We start from the raw sequence: 19912 nt of genomic DNA, 5'->3' as shown, positions 1-19912 counted from the left end.
GGAGAGGGGCTGGGCTGCGCAGGGTGGTCCTCCCTCTTTTGCAGCACCAATGGTGGGGGGCGGCGCACGCGGTTACTGCACCTCCTCCGCCGGAGCAGGGCGAGGGACCGGGGGCGCTCGGTATTTTGGGACGTTCTTTGCCCTATGGAGCATACTGCGCGTCTCCTACTGAAACTTGGCTAGGGTCAGGGTCGCTGAGGATTGCCCTTCTGCTGCAGTTAGGGGTAAGAGGGAAGTGGCTCGGAGTTACTGCGCCTCCGAACCGGGCAGCATTGGCAAGAGTGGGGGGATGGGAGAACTGTGGCTGTAGGTCCTCATCTGCTGGGATGGCCTAAAAGCTGTTCCCTAGACCCTGTGAGATATCCTCACATCTTGGCTCCTGGGTTGAAAGAGAGAGAGAGAGACCCTGTCCTAGGTCGCTAGATCTGGAGAGGGAAAGGTAATACCAGACTGTTTATTTGTGGGGAGGGACATCTTCCCCAAGACATCTTGCTAGAAGCCTACTAGTGGGGGCCTTGGAGGCAAGGGAGCTTAACAATGCATGGATAAAGAAGGCCTTGAAGATCTATGTAAGGTCACTTTCTTTTTTCTTAATTTTTTTTTTTAAAGCAACTGGGGTTAAGTAACTTGCCCACGGTTACACGGCCAGTTATTTCTGGGTGTGGTGCTAAGTATCTGAGCCCGGATTCTATCCCAGGTCATCCCGACTCTGGGGCCGGTGCTCTTACTCACTGAGCCACCTGGCCGCCCCTTATAAGGTCACTTTCAACTCTAAAATAGCAATCCTAAGTTAGAGCCTAGTAATGAGGAAAGATCGCATTGGCTTGCCCATTTCTCAGGACTCCAGGAAGAAAGCTGTGAACTAAATCTTCATCAGCCTGAACCCTGACAAGGGAGACATTAGATTTCACCTTGGTTATCTTCCACTTAGGGTGGAGTTGGAGATATTCAGTTCCCCTATTTAGAGCAGCTAGATAGCACAGTGGTTGGGGTGCAGGAACTGGAGTCAGGGAGACCTGAGTTGAAATGGGGCCTCAGACACCTAGGAGCTGTATGACCCTGGATCACTTAAACTCTGTTGCCTTATCTGTGAAATGAAGATAATAACAGCACCCACCACCCAGAGTTGTTGTGAGGATAAAATGAAATATAGTTTGTAAACCACTTAATACTGTGCCTGGAGCGTATTAGGCACCCTATAAATGTTAACTAATATTATCATGATTGTTATTACCTCTTTCATTACCTTTAGTCTTATAAAAGTAGTAACAGAGGGGAGAGAGAAATGAGGTGGCAGACATGTGTAGCGGCTTGCTGCTGTGGATAGAGACTCTAGATGCAACTGGACCTAGAGTCAGGAAGACCTGGGTTCCAGTTTGGTTTTCTGCACATAATAACCTTGTGACCCTGAATTTGACACTTCCCCTAAGCCTGACTTGTTTCCTTATCTGTAAAATAAGGATAGCACCAACCTCCCAAGATATTTGTGAGAATCAAATGTGGGATCATATGTATAAGTTACTGTGTAAATGATAGCTGTTAATGTCATAGCATATCCTTACAATTCAGGAGTGTAACCCCCTGAGAAATGTCTGGTGGGCAGTAGGTTTGTCTTGGACTGTGACTAGACTGAGGTAGGTGGAAGAAAAAGTTTTCATCTAGGCCCATAGAGGCAGAGGTGAACAGAAGAGTTTTGGAGCCCTTGTTTTTCCCGGATCATACAGCTGCTTGTCAGAATGGTTAACCCTAAATTCCTAAACCCTAAGCTCTTCCTGACTAAACTTCCTAGTTGTTCAGCTTCTGTTCAACTGATGTCTGCCTTGGATAGGCAGAACTAGAAAGATATGGGTTGGGCCAGGCCTTCTCATTCTTTGGTCCTTACCTAACTGTGAGACAACTAGAAAAGTATCTTGGTCAGTCTCAACAAGCCCAGAGTTTTAATAATAAACACCATTTCCAGGAATTTATACTACATGGTAATTAATGTGTTTGTTGCCAAAGGCAGTGGCAGTAGAGAATGTGGCATGATCTGGCCCAAAATATTGGGCTGTACCATGTTAAACTAGTGACTGTCTCTATGGTGAAAGACCTTATTTGAAAGTTCAGAAATCAAAAATTGAAAGCAAAATGTGACACAATCTTAGGTGTGGGAAGGAACATCCAGAGGAATAAGCAGCTGGTTTTTCTGTTTTTGTTGATGACTAGCTGTTTGACAGAAGGCACGACACAGCTCCACTCCCTTAAGCAACCTCACAGCTGGGCAGCTCTGATTTGCACAAATAAATCAGGTAGTGCATCTGGAACTCTAGATCAAAGCTCAACTGGGTAGGAGCTGCTGTTTACATTTTTTACAGTGATGTCCTAGGATAGATATCCTGTAAATCCCGTAGAAACCAGGTGTTTAAGGCTAAGGGGGAAAGAATATCTGGCTGCCCAGTTTTTGAGGATGGACAATCCATATTCTCTGAGGAGTAGAAATTACAAGCCATTTTAACCTGGTTTGGTCTCAGCCTCTGAGTATGCATAGCCCCGATGAGCTAAAATAACTGCCATGTGAGTTCCTCGCTCACCACAAGATGATTGATTTTTCTTTCTCAGATCAATCTCTTGAGAAACCAGGAAAAGGAAATCCTTGTTGTATTAGCTCTTGAGCCTTCCCTTGCCTAAGTCCAGCTTGGAACTCTCAGACCAGGCTCACCCTGCTTATGCACAGCTCAGTTTTTTTTTTTTGGCAATTAAACAGTTTCCTGTTTATTTTTCTTTAATTCTCTTGGTCTGAAAGATTATTTTGAAAAATTCCTCCTAAGAGATCTAGAAGTTAAGCTTTCCACAAATAAGTTCTTCATAAGAGTATAATTTTATATCTCCCCTGTTATCTCCTGGACTTAGTATTTTCATCAGTGAAATCTTGTGATGGGCTGATCCATACTATGTCACCCACCTCTTACTCCTAACATTAGTCTGTCTAAAAGTAGAATGGCTACATCAGCAGTTAGTAAACATTAAGCACCTATGTGCCTGATGTAGTGCTAAATGCTGCAAATACAAAGAAAGATGTTCCAGCTCTCAAGGAGTTCCAAATCTAATGGGAGGAGACAGAATGCAAAGCTATGTATAAACAAGCTATAGATGAGTTAATTTGAATATAGTCCACAGAAGGAAGGCATTAGCTTTCAGAGGAATTGGGAAGGACTTCTTATAGAAGGTAGATTTTTAGCTGGAATTTGAAGGAGGCTAGTAGACGGAGATGGAGAGTATCATTATTAGAGGTCTTTAGGCAGAGACTGGATGGTTATGGGGTGTGCAATAAAGAAGATTCTTATTCATATAAATGCAAAACTAGATACTCTGATATCCCTTCCAGCTCTGAGATTCTATGATTGTGGTTGTAATAAGTTATGGGGAAATGTTTGCTTTCTTGTCATTGTTTCCTTACTTTTGTGGTTACCACTTCAAGGGCCACCTTGAGCTTCTCCTTCAATCATCCTTCCTACAACTTCCTAGTCACAAAAAGACTGAAAGAAACCATTTTTAAGCCCTTTGCTATAATTCCCATGGCCCACTCATTTAGTGAAACCCCTTTATTAGATCCAGGGTTCTTCTCTGTAATCAGGATTATGGACAGCTGAAAGAAGAGCATCCAGGGTCCACCAAAGAGTAGTGACCTTTCAAAGAAGTCCTCTTGCCATTTATTCTTGCTTGAAGTTTGCAGGAAATCTAGCTGGGGAAAGTCCAGGTGTTAGGGATCTACTTTGGGGCTGGCCAGGCCTCAGTTCCCAGATCAGGATGGAAGAAGACTTCAGAGAACTAGTGCCAGAAGTTTCCCCTAGTTTAAGCTGAAAAGGAACAGTTCAAGAAGGATCCCTAGATTTCTGGTGAGGTCACATTCAGGAACCCTGGACACTATGTAAACCAAAGTGAATAGAGGTGGCCCTAGCCTTCTCGGGACTCCCAGCCATCTTTGTTATCTGCTCATTGTATTGCAACCCTTTCCTCCTATTGTAGAAATGCTAGGTAGGGTTCTGATCAAAACCCATTTGTAGCCTGTCCGATCTTGCCTAGTCAGCACCCTGGTTAGACTGGGATTGGTGCATGGGATGGCTGATTGAGTGCCAATGATGACAATGCAGAAATGAGTGCTGAGTAGAGACAAGAAAGGAACATGGATTGGTATAGGAAACACAAAAATCCATTCCTGTCCAAGCCAGGCATTATACCACAAAACTGCCTGAGGTTAGCAGCTCAGCACCCAGAACAAATGTGATACCTTCTGTTTTTATGGCCAAAGACTCTGCCATGCCTTTTTGGAACCAGACCTCCAGTCTATAGCTTCTCTTCAGAATTTACTATCCCAAGTCCCTCCCTGCTAGACTGATAAACTTTTCTTTGTGGAAACATCAGCCCTCTAGGGCAGATTGCCCATGTGACAGAAAAGACAAAGACACATAAAGTTACCAGGAAGACTTGACCACAACTGATCCCTGCCAGCCTTAACTCTCTAGTCTGTTGCTCCACCTAACTTCTCAGGTGAGGCTTATTTAAATCCAGGAGGTTTGGGGGGCAGTCCTATCTGGAAATGGGAATAGCCTAAGTGGCCTCTAAAAAAGCATGGAATTCTAGCCCATCACAATATTGAAGAAAGCAGCTTGAGTCACCATTCTCAAGAACAGGAGAGAAACGTTATGATGTCTGCTTTACTCCTATAAGTAGGATATATTGTTTTTTCTTATTCCCATCCATTAATAAATATTTCATTGAATATAGGATCTTTTTCCTAAGCATCTAAAGTCATCTAGAATTTATGGTCACCTTTTTCCCCCCCACAGCTGCTCTAAAGCAGCACTTCTTAAACCACAGTTTAAACCCCCATATAGGGTCAAGAAAAATTTGGCAACAATAAAAGGTTTCTGAAGGTGCAATGACCAAAGATTAATTAAAAATCAAGCGCCTAATGAATCTGAGGTGTTTCTGACAGCACTTGCCCACGTTGCAGTAACTTCTTTACCACCTTGGTTCTGAACACAAAGCTTGAGCACTTTGCACTGTGCATGCCTTCAGGCCATGCAGTGCAGTTGCAGTGCCCTAAAGCCAAAAGCCCCACTCTAGAGTATGGTTCTACCTTATTGCCTACCTAGGACTGGTTTAGTGATCTTGAGGTAAGGGTCTGAGTGAGAGTGTGTAGGTATGAGAGCAATCATTTTAGATCTCTAGCTTTGGTTTAGGAAGGAGATAGTAAAAGATTTGTCCCCTGTTGTCTCCATTTGAGAGTCTGTTTGGAATTAAGTTCAATATCCCTCCCTCCTTTCCCCACTCCCCACCCTGGGGATATAGACTTTTGTTCCATCTTATCTCTTCCAATCCCTGCTGGCTTTTTAGCCGACCTTTCTCTGAGTTGAGTATTCTTTGTACTCTAAAGTCACTTTGTGGGGAGTTCACTCACTTTTCAGGATTAACTTGTCTGTGTGACCCAAGTTCGGGGGGTGGAGAATCTGTGACCTTCTAAGTCTGTGGGTGGGGCCTTTTGACTGAATTCAAGTTTTACTGAACAAATCCTTTTATTAAGGGGATTTCTGTGAAGTTTGGATTCAAAGGGCCACCCTTGAGGACCTAGAGGGCCACATGTGACCTCCCCACCCTTGCCCAACATCTGCAAAGATTCCTATTAGATAAGTCAGTAACCTGAGTGGATGTCATCTCTTTGTTGGGACCATGAACCTCATCTTGCCAACAGTTCAGCCAAACAAGAAGTATCTGACAAATACTGAAGGTCTAGTTAGGCGAGAATTAAAATTCAGAGAGGTGTTGCAGTGGATACAGCTAGGCAAACAGTGTCTACATCCTAGAAGTTAGAGTAAGTTGAATAAAAAAACTTTACGGTAAGTTCTGATTCTAAGGTGGGGGGTGGGGGGTCGAGGGTCGGATCTGTTTGTCCTCTGCCCAGTTTAATCCTCCATGCTGTATGTGGGGCAGCTCTGCACTTAGCCAGGAGGAGAATAAACCTCTTGACTGAGACAGGGATATAGATGATAGCATTACCTCACACCAACCTGTGACTGACCTCTCAGTACTTCTGAAGGTAGAAAAGCCACCATTGGGTGAGGACCTTCAGATGGACCCTTGTTGGTTATTTTTCTTAAAAGGATCGGACAGTATGGTGTAGTGGAACCTGTAGCTGCTCTTGGGGTTGGGAATATTTGGGTTTGAAGCACATCACATAGAAAATGGAAATAATAGTACCACCTCACAGAGTTGTTGTGAGGCTCAAATGAGATGGTGTATGAAAAGTACTTTGTCAACCTCAAAACATAGGTATTTTATTGTGCTTTGTGAGGATCAAGTTTCAGTTGTATATAGAAGTTTTTAAAATGTATTTCCATGTCATAGATGTTCTACAGAGCTATTCTTGATTTCAACCAGGGACAGAAGAGCTAAGTTCCTGCGACTGTCATTGATTGGTACCAATATCAGTCCTTGGGGCACTGTAGTTAGCTAGCTAACTGACTGCTGTTTTGCTGGACTTCTTAGGAACTACGTTACTGCTACTCACATTGGAATGTTTTGCTTTAGACCCTTTGCTTCCTCCCCTTGCAAATGATATCTATGCGTACTGGGGAGTAGATTGATATGTCTTCCAGGAGCAGACAGGATTGGTTCCAGTGTTTTGCATTTGTAACAGGTACATAGTAGATACTTAAAAGCTTATTGACTTAGTTCATGATCCCAAAACTGGGGAGGGCACAACAACAGGGAGGTGAAGGATGTAACCAAAGAGAGGGAATGAAGTAAAATGAAGCAGGGCTGAAGCCTTCTTGAAATATTGAGCCCCAGGGCAGATGGTGTCTAGTGTTGGAATCTAGATGTTTTTTGAGGAGGATGTGATAGAATTGGAAGACCTTATTTTGTAAGAGGAGGTCAATAAAAGTAGGTTAAATTTTCATACCTAAATCAGAAACACAGAACAACAAAGTTTCTGAGACCACACTTGTGCACTTGTCCTAAAACATGGAGGGATTTTAAGAGACCATTTCAGAAAAATGGCACATTAACCATCTCAAATAGACAGCTGACTCTTCTCTAGAGCTGAGAGGTAAGCATAGAACAATTGAAAAATCCTGGATCTGAAATCACAATATTTAGAGCTTGAAGTGTCCCTAAAGCTTATTTAGTCCAACCCTTTCGTTTTACAGAAAAGAAAATCAAACAGGAAATGTGAATTCAAATACTGGCTCTGCTTCTTGCTAGTTTATAGGAGTCATTTAAAAGTTTCCATTCCTACATTTTATCATCTGTAAAAGAGAGCTATGCCTTGGACCACCAACTTAACAGGGTTGTTTAAAGGAAAGAAGTTTGCGCATCTCTATAAATAGTAAGTGCTGTATAAATAGGAGCAATTATTGCCTTGCCTTGTTATCCTTTTCTATTGATGAATGTCTTCCTATACCCAACCAGATGTTGTTGCCCTTCATAGAAGCCCAGAGGTGGAAAGAAACTTGGAAGTCATGTGATTCTACCATCCAGCCAATGCAGGAACCCCTTAAAGTATCAATAACCATTTGACCTTCATTTAAATACTTTCGGTGATAGGGACCTCACCAATATTCAAGATGAAGCATTTATTAAGTGCTTACTATGCACCAGGCCCTGTGCTAAGCACATTCAAGCGAGCAAGATAGCCCCTGCCCTCGGTGAGCTGGCATTCTAAAGGGAGTAAGGCTTTTGGAGCACAAGAGCAAAAAAAGGGGTAGTCCAGAGACTACCTAAATAAAGTCAAGTGAAGTCAAACATGGCTTCATCCGTCCTGAAAGAGTGGTCCCCAGGTTGGCCAGTCAGGAGAGCAGGGCTTTGAGGCAGAGGTTTCTTCTGCAAGGTGCAAATGCAGCTTCAAAAAGAAGCCCAGAGGGTCGAGCCCTAGTTCTTCCCTTGAAACCAGACAGAATAGTTCCAGTCCTTCTTTCGTGTGAGAATCTGTGACAGGGGTCCTTCTTCAGTTGTCAGTTAAACCAATGGGAGGGAATTGGGATACAGATACTATGGAGTGCCCAAACATTGGGAAGCATTGAGAATAGACAGTGAAAACGGTGACTACAAACTAAGTCAGAGACATAGATGGGGCAGACAGGAATGCAAGCAAGATTAGAAAAACCAAGACAAGACAAAAATAGGGCATTAGAAAAGCAGATCATGGATTACTAACAAAGAGAGCAACATGTGAGTTTCTAACCAAGAGCAGGCTTTTCTAGGATCATCTCAGTAACAGTGGAAAACAATGTTAAATAAAACAGGATCAGCAAACACAAAGGGTAATACCTGTTAGGTAATTTCCACTATTTAGGTTGAATCCTCAACAACAACTCAAAACCATAAAGGGTCATGTTTTAGGTTTGATCCAGTGCCCCCTAAAGTGTCCTAACTTCCTCCCATACTCATCCCAATGGTGCCAAGAACAAGATCCTTTCCTCAAGTTCCATGTCCAGGAGATCTTGGTCTCCAGCTCCCCCAACTTCAGCCTGGACTAGGAAATAGGCGTGAGCCCCTGGACCATTAGAATCTCAACTCATCTACCTCACCAATGACTTTGGGAAGGGGCAGGCACAGAGACTAGGATTTCAGGCTCAGACACACTATCCAGAACTGTACTCTCCTCCTTGATGTTCCACACCCAGACTCCTGGCTATGCTTTGTTGTTGTTGTTGCTGTTCAGTCCTTTCAATCTTGTCTGATTCTTCATGACCCTACTAGGGGTTTTCTTGGCAAAGATGCTCTAGATGCCATTTCCTTTTCCATTTCATTTTACAGTTGAGGAAATTGAGCCCAAAAGGGTTGTGACTTGCCCGGGTCAGATCATGGGTCTTCCTGACCCCATGCCAGAAGCTCTATCCACTTCGCTATCTAGCTGCCCTCTGGCAGCTTTACTCTTGGGCTAGTGAGTGAAAACCGAGGATAGCTTTTTGGACCTGTTGGTTCCTACCATATGCAAAGAGCACCCCTTCTTGCTTCTAAAAAGGAAAAGCTTTTTTGGGAAGCCAAGAAGAGCTGACCATCCCACCTTCTATCAAATTAACAATATTCTTCCAAACTATTGAACATTCATGAACACAAAAACACCGTTGTGGGGGGTAGTGTAAAAAAGCATCAGTCAAAATCACTTAGTATTTCTCCATATAATTGCTGCATAAATATATCCAATTCTAAAAAATAAAAACAAAGTTCAGGTCACAGTCAACAGAAGAAAAGATGGCAAATTTACTCCAGCTGATAGTAAATGTAGTGTGAAGAGTAATCCAGCACACACAAACAAGGTCAAATTTGAATTGGCCTACTTGAATCTACCATCACAGTTAGTTAGGATAGGCTCATGACTCATAAGTTGTTATTGCTATGTTTGTGGCCTTTGACATAAAATGTGAATAATCTTGAAGTTAATCATTGTATAGATGCTAAATAGTCTGTGTTATTTCACAATAAAAATATAAGCTGCTTTTTTTTAAATACAACTTTTAAAATATCGAAACAATTCAGTAATTATAAATAATTGTTTGAAATGTTGAGTTAAGTTTACATTTCGTTGCCTTAAATATGTCATTAAAGATTTTATCAATAGATATCTAAATTACATTTTTGTTTAAGATTTGTGTGGCCTAAAATTATAATAAAATTCATCTGTTTTAATAAAATGTAGATTTTGTAGTTTATTTTATTGAAAGGGGGAAGTCTTGACAATTAATTGTTGAAGAGGGGTTTGGAAATCATTGATAGACCTGCTCAGGTCTTTCAACTATTTCTTCTGTGTCATGATTTCTAGAAACTTCATCTTGTTTTCCTGCCTCTGGACACACTTTAGTTTGTAAAATATAAGCCCAAAATTGTGCATAGTAATGTATGGTTTGATCAGGTCAGGTCAAAAAATTTCCTGTAAAATGAGAGGTTTGGACTCCATGACCTCAAAAATCCTGTTCAGCTCAATATATATGATCCTACGACTATCATTTCCCTAGTTTTGGATTCTGCCTTCTTATTAATGAAGCCTCAAATTTAAGCCTCTTGCCTCTTAATTTGGTCATTTGCTGAATTTCTGAATAACTCGTTGGTTTTTTGGCTTTTTTGTTTTTTTCCATAAGAGTCCTTTGGAGAGAAGACTTAAATTTGTCCTTTCCACCTACCCCCATGCTCTTCAAAGATGCATTAATTATATGGTTACTATCTCCCATGCCCCTAGTCCTGTGCTAGATAATCTACTAGAGGGATACTAAGAAGAAATATAGTCCTTTTCCTTCTAAAAGTATGCATTATAGTTGGGGAAATGAAACACAGTAACATGATAAAAGAACAATAGAAGACCACATGTAGTTAGTGTACAGGTAATTGTATATCATTGTGGGCTGGAGTCAACAGAGAAGGCTTTGTGGGAAAAGGGTACCTTGAAGTGTGAGGAGAGTTTATAGATGCCTTAAAGATTCCTTTGAGGTCTCTGTCTCTGTCTCGTTCTTCCTAAGTTATGTATTGCCTGTCCTTTTTTATTAATTTTTTTTCCTGAATCTTCTCTACAGAAGTTGTTCATTTGTTCAGTTGTGTCCAACTATTCATGACTCCATGGACTACATAGCATGCCAGGCCCTTCTATCCTCCATGATATGTCCAAGCTCATGTTTGTTGCTTCCATGACACTATCCATCTAATTCTCTTGCATTCCCTTCTCCTTTTACCTTCAATCTTAACCAGCATCAGTCCTTTCCAGTGAGTCCTGGCTTCTCGTGTGGGGAAAAGTATTTAAGCTTCAGCATCAGTATTTCTCCTTCCAATGGATAGTCTAAATTAATTTCTTCTTTAAATGTTGACTGATTTGATTTTCTTGCTGTCCAAAGGACTCTCATAATTCTTCTCCAGCACCATAATTTCAAAGTGTCAGTCCTGTGGCACTCAGCTTTCTTTATAATCCAACTTTCATAGCCCTACATTACTACTAAAAAAACCATAGCTTTATAGACCTTTGTCAGCAAGGTGATGTCTCTGCTTTTTAATGTGCTGTCCAGTTATGCAGTAGCTTTCCTGTTCTGAAAAGATAGCAAACTTTTAAAAGCCATAGTATCATAAAGATCAAGCAGTATGTAAAGAATAGTTGGGGGTGGGGTGATTTTCTCTACTTAACATGTAATTTTGAGATTTGAAATTATCCCTCTTTTTGTTGCTCAATGACCTTTTCCTGCTAGCCTTTTGTTAGTCTTCACTGGCTCTTCATTGTCACTCCTTGAATCCCCAAATGGCCTACCTCTATTGTGTCAGAACATTATTCTGGTTTTGATTACAGTCCTAACTTCAGAATCATTAACCACTTTTGCACCAGTGGTTACATCTATTAATAAAGGTTGAGCGCTTAGTTCCATGCAAGTCACAACTCTAATTGCCCAAAGTTCTTGTTCCAGTATGGTTTATACTAAGATGGCCTCAAGCATCTTCAAACTTTGAGAGCCTTCCCCCTTCAAAAAGCCAAAAAAAAAAGAAAGAAAGAAAGACTGGGTCTTACCTATCAGTAGTATTCTAAGAGAAAGAGATCCACAACTAAATGCATGGTTTGACCCAGAACTCCCTAACATTTTTGAAATGAGCCACTTTTCAGTTCCTCATTGTCTGTGAACTAGAGCAAGATCAAGGGGATCATAGGATTCCAGATTTGGATAGAGCTGGAAGGGATTTCAGAAGCCCTCAAGGCATCATTTTACAGTTGAGGAACTGAGGCCCGAGAAGATTATGACTTGCCAAGGTATGACCATGAGCAAACTGATATCAGAAGTGGGATTTGAACCATGCTCTTGAGCCAATAATCTTTATTCTGCAACTGGAAGTCATATTCCTCTCCTGTTTTGGAATCCTCCTGTACTCGAATTAGTTAATTTGGCAGCAGTATTTGGCTTGGGGATTGGCCATCTATCAGAATTAAGTGGTACATTGTAGTTGACCTGTATAATTTTTTAAAGGCTTAACACTTTGCTTGATGCTGGAGATACTTCCCCTTGATTTTATTGATGTGTGTGTTTCTACCAGTAGCACAAATTGGATCCCATTTTTGCCCTCTCATATTGTGCAGGGTTAGCTTAGTGTAAGGCAGCTAGCTATCCTGACTGATAGATTCTTGGTCTTGGATAAGCTGGCTGAGCCTGTGCACTATCCCTTCCTGAAGTTATAAGTGGGGTAATTGAGTTGAGATTCTGGTGATCCAAGGGCTCTTCTCCATTTCTTAGTCTTGAGTAGGGTGGGGGGAGCTGGAGATCAAGACCTTCTGCACAGAAACCCTGAGGCAGGCATCTTCTCACACCTTGAGACTGAGAATGGGAGAGGGGTGGGATACCACCAGTACTAGATCAGACCTAAAACAAGATCCTTTATAATTCTGAGTTTTGCTTTTGTGTTCCTTTGTTTTGAGGGAGAAAGGGAATTACCCAACTGATAATTTCTCTTTGTCTTTATTGATCCTCTGTTTTACTTTGCATTGTTTTCCACTGATCTTGAGATGATCTTAGAAGAAGCCAGACTTGATTAGAAATTTTCATGTTGCCATCTGTGCCAGCAACCCTTGATCTGCTTTCCCAATTCTTATCTTGTACTTGTTTTCCTAATTTTGTTTGTATTCCTAAATGTTCCATTTGTCCCTTCGACCCCAACTTACCCTCCATTCCTTGTGACTCCCTCAGCTTTGTCAAGATTTCAGCATGGTTTTATGAACACTATATAATGACGCTATAGAGTGTCTCGGTATGTATACCTGAGGTGGACAGGATATAGAAATGGACATTGAGGGGGGCTCAAAGGAAAATGAATTACTGTCAGGAAATTGTAAAGTTTGTTTACTGATCCTAAGCTTCCCATGAGATCATAAGCCCTTCTTTTCAGTACTAAGATTTTGCCAGTGTTGGCATATGACAAAATTACATGGAAAATGACTGCCTCCAAAAAAGGAGTACCTAGAGAAAATGGAAATGAATGCATGTAACTAATAATAAGAGCTGGCATTTCTATAGCGCTTTAAGGCTTGCAAAGCACTTTACAGAAATCTCATCTTAGTACAAACCATATTGAAACAAGAACTCTCCTCTATAACAAAACCAATAGGTGATCCTCTAACCAAAGTTATAATTCTGAGGGACCAGGAAGATGGTGTTACCTTCTCCATTAATTAGTTAGGAGTTACAGAAGTCAAGGGTTTAAGGAAAAATATGAGTTCTGTTTTGGACATAATGTTTGGGGTGTCTAAAAGGCATTTGAAGATGTGAAATGAGAAGTTAGCAGCAAGGTTGGCATAGGATAGGTAGATATGAGAATCACGAGCAGAAGAATAGTAATTAAATCCATGGGAGCTGATGAGATCACTAAGTGTAAAGGGTGAAAAGAACCCAAGATAGAACCCTGTGGGACACTTATGGTTAGAGATCATAGTGTGCATGGGGATATGGCAGAGGAGACTGGGGACTAGTCAGGTAGAAGGAGGACCGAGAGGAGAGAGGGGTATTCCAAAAACCTAGAGAGAAGAGGGAGGGTGATCAACAGTGTCAGGCTGCAGAGAGGTTGATAGGTGAAGAGAATGAAGATTGAGAAAAGGCCATTGGATTTGGCAACCAAGATCTCATTGGCAACTTTGGAGAGAACGGTGGAATAATGAAGGCAGAAGCCGTACTTTAAAGGGTTAAGAAGGGAGTGATAGAAAAAGAAAGTGGAAGCATCTGTTGTAGGTGACTTTGACAAAGAATTTAGCCACATGCGGCAGAAAGATGATAGTGGAGATGAAAGGACCAAAAGAGGGAGTTGACTGAAGGAGCACTCCAGCCACTTGACATTTCCTTTGTTCTCTCCTCCCACTTTTCCTGGAAAACAGAGGACAGTGAAGTTATGCCTCCTAACCAGGAGGATGACATCACCCTACAACCCTTACATCCTGACTTCAACAGGTGTGTTAGAAACTCCAAGGTTCAGAGCTTTAAATTCTAGGCTGTCCTCGTGGAGTAGTCAGCCTCCAGAAGCTTATTGAAATTTCCAGCTTCTAGTAGGATACCAAGGAGAGCAGCCTTGGCCTCCAGTCAAAATATCAGCTCCCCTCCATATCCATCCTAGCCTGGGACACCCCATCCCCACCTTTCACCTTGTCCTTTATTCTGTCTAACACCATTAAACAAACATTTATTAAGAGCCTTACTTATGCAAAACACTGTATTTAACATTGAGAAAAACAAAGTTTAACTGAAACATTATTTCTACTTAAAGGAATTTAAAATCTAGTGATAAGAAACAGCTGTAAGCAGTATTGCATGAAAAGTATCATGTGAAGTGTGAAGTCAAAGATTGTTCCTCATTTGGACATCAAGGAAGGCATCATGGAGGAAATAACATTTGAATTGGGCTTTAAAGGCTGAGTAATATATTCAGCAGGTTAAGAAATGTTGGGCCAGATGACCCCTCAGGTCCCTTTCAGTTCTGTGATTCTCTGGAACAGTGTACAAAGACAAGGTGTCTTTGATCCTTCTAAAAATGAATGAGTTCCAGTAATGATGAAACCTGCTTGGGTTGGGGCTTTGGGATCAGAGAGAAGTGATTGGCCTAGAATCTGTCCTATCTCAGTCTTGTCTGTTTATAATTTCCATGGATTGCTTTGGTACATTACCCACCTACTCTATAATGGCCTGCCACGCCAGGGGTGTGTTTATCAGCACAAATCCTGGGGAGCAACTCTGCTCCCCAGAACCAAGGAATAGATTTTTGTTAATTGAAAAACATTTTTTCTTTCTTAAAAAAAAAAAAAGTCCAGTTGACTTCAGTGCCAGGAAAATGTATACCCTTTCAAGCAAATATACAAGCTTCCTTTTATTGGATAATAATTGTATAATCTAGTGTGTTTTTCTTTTTCTCCTGGCTGCCAGGAAGACCAGAGGATTTTAATTTAGGACTTAACTCATCCAAGGTGCCTAGTGACATTTTTTTTCCTCTTTGAACTTTTGTTATGTTTTTATTTTTATATTTATCAGTCAGTCATCATTTCAGTTCACCCAAAGGACAATAGACCTCACACACAGTGTGCATAAAAAGACTGAAACATTTTGGGGGCGGAGCCAAGATGGCAGAGGAGAAGCAGGACCTTTCCGCAGCTCCGGCTTCTACCCTCCCCAATCCATGTAAAAAGGGGACTCTAAACAAACTTTGGAGATGCAGAACCCACAAAATGACACAGAGAAGCTAACCTCCTGCTGAGGACAGCCTGGCAGGCCGGCAGGAATCCAGCACAGTGCTCTGGGAGCTGAGCCCAGCACCACGCAGAGGCTTTAGCCCCAGGACAGGCCTGACCAGCCGCTGACCAGAGGGACTCCAGATCAGCAGCAGCTGTGGCCCTTTCCAGATTTATCAACAGATAGACACAAAGGACAAAGTGAGAGGTCAGTACAGTCTGGACTTAGGGACCAGTAAGTGGGAGTGTGTAGCCGCTGAGACGCCGGCACAGCCAGCCAGCGCCATGTGGCGGCTTCAGCTCTTGGCCTACAGAGTGTAGGGGGACCAAGCACCAGTCTGAGGGGTAATCGCTCTTGCTTTAACCTGCTTGGATCTGGATTGCAGTCTAGGATAGAGGTTCTGGGGTGTGTGTCCAGCTTGCCAGAGCATGTGGAGACCTCAGAGAGGGCACCCATCTAATACCTCCGGCAGCTGAGAAAACGCCAGCATTTGGGACAAAAGCTCCCCTGTCTGGTGGCAGAGTCCTACTGTGGCAAAAAGCCCATAAGTCAAGTAATTGAGTGACAAAATGAGCAGGCAAAGGAAACAAAGCAGAAAGAAGATTCCAACATTACATTCCTATTTGGGGGACAGAAAGGAGCAAAGCATGGAACAGGAGGAAAACAATGAAGTTAGAACTCCTGCACCAAAAGCTCCAAAGGAAAATACAAGCTGGTTACAGGCCATAGAGGACCTTAAGAAAGATTTTGAAAACCAAATAAGAGAAGTGGAGGAAAAATTGGGAAGAGAAAGGAGAACAATGCAAGAAAATTATGAAATGAGAGTCAACAGCCTGACTGAGGAAAATAATACCTTAAAAAACAGACTGACTCAAATGGCAAAGGAGGTCCAAAAAGGCAATGAGGAGAAGAATGCCTTAAAAAGCCGAATTTGCCTGATGGAAAAAGAATCTCAAAAACTCAATGAGGAGAATCATTGCTTCAGAATTAGATTGAAGCAAATGGAAGCTAATGACTTTATGAGAAATCAAGATGCCGTTAAACAGATCCAAACAAATGAAAGAATAGAAGGCAGTGTGAAATATCTCATGGGAAAAACCACTGACCTGGAAAATAGATCCAGGAGAGATAATTTTAAAATTATTGGACTGCCTGAAAGCCATGACCAAAATAAGAACCTAGAAATCATCCTCCAGGAAGTTCTCAAAGAAAACTGCCCTGATGTTTTAGTACCAGAGGGCAAAATAGAGGTTGAAAGAATCCACTGATCACCTCCTGAAAAAGATCCCAAAAAAGAAAACTCCTAGGAATATTATAGCCAGGTTCCAGAATTCCCAGATTAAGGAGAGAATATTACAAGCAGCCAGGAAGAAACAATTTGAATATTGTGGAAACACAATCAGGATAACCCAGGATCTGGCAGCTTCTACACTGACGGATAGAAGGGCTTGGAATATGACATTCCGGAGGGCAAAGGAGCTGGGATTAAAACCAAGAGTCACCTACCCAGCAAAACTGAGTATCATGTTTTAGGGGAAAATGTGGTCATTCAGTGGAATAGAGGACTTTCAAGCATTCTTGCTGAAAAAAACAGACTTGAATAGAAAATTTGACATTCAGATACAAGAAGCACGAGAAGGTAAACAGGGAAAAGGAATCATAAGGAACTTATCAAAGTTGAACTATTAACATTCCTACATGGAAAAACAATAATTGTAACTGATGGAAACTTTTCTCAGTAGTTGAAGGGATTAGAAAGATATATATTTGTCTATATATGAGGGTATATGGGCATATGAATACATATGTGAGTGTGTGTATATATGTTTACAGGTATACATAGATAGAGGGCACAGGACCAATTTAACAGGAAGGAATGATACTTAAAAGATGAAATTAAGAGATGAGAGGAGATGGGGAGAGACAGATTGGGGTAAACCGTCTCATACAGAAGAGGCAAGGGAAAATGGTTACAATGGAGGGGAAGAATTGGAAAGCAAAAGGGAATGGGTCAACCTTATTCCCATTGAATTTGGCTTGAGGAGGGTGTGAAATACACACTAAATAGGGTATCTCACCCTCCAGGAGAATAGGGGGGCAAGGGGATGAGAGGGGGGATGATAGAAGGGAGGGTAAGCTGGGGGGGAGGGAAGTTGGAAGCACCCACTTTTGAAAAGGGACGATCAAAGTAGAGAGTAGAACAAGTGAGAGGTGGGATAGGAGGGAGGGAAGTGTAGTCAGTCTTTTACAATGTATCTACTATGTTATTGTTTTGCATTAGCCACACATGTGCAACCTATACTGAACTGCGTATCTTCCCAGTAGGGGATGGTGTAGCAGCAAGCACCCCAGGCGTCCCCAGGATTTGCTGCCAACACAGGTTCTTAGATCTGCTTTGTTAAAGGAAAGCAACTCAAAATGGGTTAACAAGCTTACTTTAATCAAACATATATCGTTTACCTTGTTCAGGGGAAAAAGGTCGCACCCTGAACTTCAAAGTATACAGGCAGAATTATCAAGACAGAAACAGATCAAGTAGACAGCTTTCCAAACTGTCCAACCATTATATCCATACCAAATCAACATCTGGGTTTTTCAAAGCTTGGGGGGGGGGAGGTCCTCTGGACAACAGCTTCCCAGAATCCAGATCAAATCACAGAACACTTCTCAAAGTGAGCCCCAAAACAAAGCTACACATCAGGGCTTATATAGCCTTCTCCTGGCTCAGAGAATGTAACAACCTTATTCACCCACTGGCCAATCAAAAAGTATCTACTGAAAAACAAGCCTCCCACCCCAGGCTTCAGGTGCACTTTAGCCTAGGGGCAGGGAAGATCTTCCAAATTTACATTCCCATTACAGGTGTGTGATGGGGAAGGAGGGGAATGAATCTGGAATTGAAAGTTTTGAAATCAAATATCCAGTTATGTATATTTATGTATATGTGTGTATGCACTATTATTAATACCATCTTACATGTAATTGGGAAATGGGATGTGCAGGCACTGAGGCATAGAGATCCACTGGAAAAGTGGAAAGGGGTATGGGGGAAAATGTGGGAGAGAGCAGATTGGAGGAGGGGATATCCTGTGGGACTGCTATTTTGGGGCGGTGGGAGGGGGAGAAATGGAGAGAAAATTTGTAACTCAAAATCTGGCGGAAACGGATGATGTAAATCAGAAGTTAATAAAGCACTAAAAAAATAAGACTGAAACGTTTTACTATATCACCATTGCACATAAAAAGCAGAATGAAAGACATCTTCAAAGAGATAAAAATACTTATTGTGTACCAGGCACACACAGATGCTTATATATTGATGGGAACTGATGAGATCACCTAGTATAGAGAGAAAAGAGAAGAGGAGCCCAAACAGATCTTTAAGGGATACCTTCAATTTCAGGGCGTTAAAGGATGAACATCCAGCAAAGTAGTGGTCAGACAGGTAGAAAAACCAATTAGGAGAACCCAAAAGGGAGAGAATATCCAGAGAGCAGGCAGTTGGTAAACATCTATTAAGCACTTACTATGTGCTGGGCATCGTGCTAGGTGCCAGGGACACAAAGAAAAGCAGAAGGCGGTCCCTGTTCTCCAGGAGCATGCAAACAGCACACAAATAAGCTTGATCAAACTGGATTAACTGAAGAAAATAACAAAGAAGGCACTGAAGTTAAGGGAGATCAGAAAAGGCTTCCTGGAGAGGGTGAGATGTTAGCTGGGACAGGAAGGAGAGCATTGCAGGCATAGAGGACAGGGAGTAAAATTGTACAAAGCTGGAAGGTGGAGTCTTGTATTTGAAGACTAGTAAAAAGGCCAGTGTCACTGGATTACAGAGTACATGGTGGGGAATAAGGTATAAGAAGACTAGAAAGGTAGGGGCGGGGCTAGGTTATGCAGGACTTTGAATGCTGAACAAAAGATTTTATATTTGATCCTGGAGGTAAAGAAAGCTAATGAAGTTTATTGAATAGGGGAGGTGACATGACCAGACCCTTGCTTTAGGAAGATCACTTTGACAGCTGATGGAGGATAGACTAGAGTGGGAGGAGATCTGAGACAGAGAAACCAACTAGCAGGCTATTGCAATACCAGATGTGAGGGGATGAGGACCTGCACCAAGGTTGTGGAAGTGTCCGAGGAGAGAAAGGGGAATATTTGAAAGATATTGCGAAGGTAAAACCAACAATCTTGCCAACAACTTGGCAAGAAATTGCATGGGGAGGGGGGTAGTAAAGAGTTGAGAATGAGCCTAGGTTGGGAGATAGGAGGATGACTTGAAAATCATCAACAAAGAGATAATTGAATCCAGGAGAACGTGTGAGATCACCAAGTGAAACAGAAGAAAGGGGCCCGGAACAGAGCTTTGTGGGACACTCACAGTCAGCAGTCATGGCTTGGATGAAAATCCAGCAAAGGAGATTGCAAAAGCAGTCTGATAGGTAGAACGAAGAGAGAGTAGTATCCTAAAAACCTAGAGAGTATCAAGGAAGAGAGAGTGTGACTGAAAGTGTCAGATATTGAAGAGAATGAGGGTTGAGAAAAGGCCATGAAGTAGTAGATTTTTTGTAACTTTGAAGAGAATAGTTTCACTTGAATGGTGAGTTCAGAAACCAGACTATAGAGAATTAAGAAGAAAGTGAGAGGGGAAAAAAAATGGAAACTCCAGTTGTAGCTTTCTCAGGGAGTTTTACCTACAAATGGGAGGG

At 41.9% G+C, this 19912-nt stretch overlaps 1 protein-coding gene across 6 annotated transcripts in view; it reads left to right on the top strand.

Annotated features, from left to right (window-relative positions):
* HSF1 (heat shock transcription factor 1) overlaps window positions 1–19912 on the top strand; it is a 76890-nt gene that overhangs the window by 686 nt on the left and 56292 nt on the right. The window lies entirely within an intron of this gene.

This window comes from Petaurus breviceps, unplaced genomic scaffold (assembly GCF_028583685.1).
Source record: "Petaurus breviceps papuanus isolate PSGF00001 unplaced genomic scaffold, PetGlider_PUasm1.0 350, whole genome shotgun sequence".
In the NCBI taxonomy this organism is placed as follows: Eukaryota; Metazoa; Chordata; class Mammalia; order Diprotodontia; family Petauridae; genus Petaurus; species Petaurus breviceps.
Note: the sequence above shows the minus strand (reverse complement) of the source record. Positions and strands in the feature narration are given on the sequence as shown.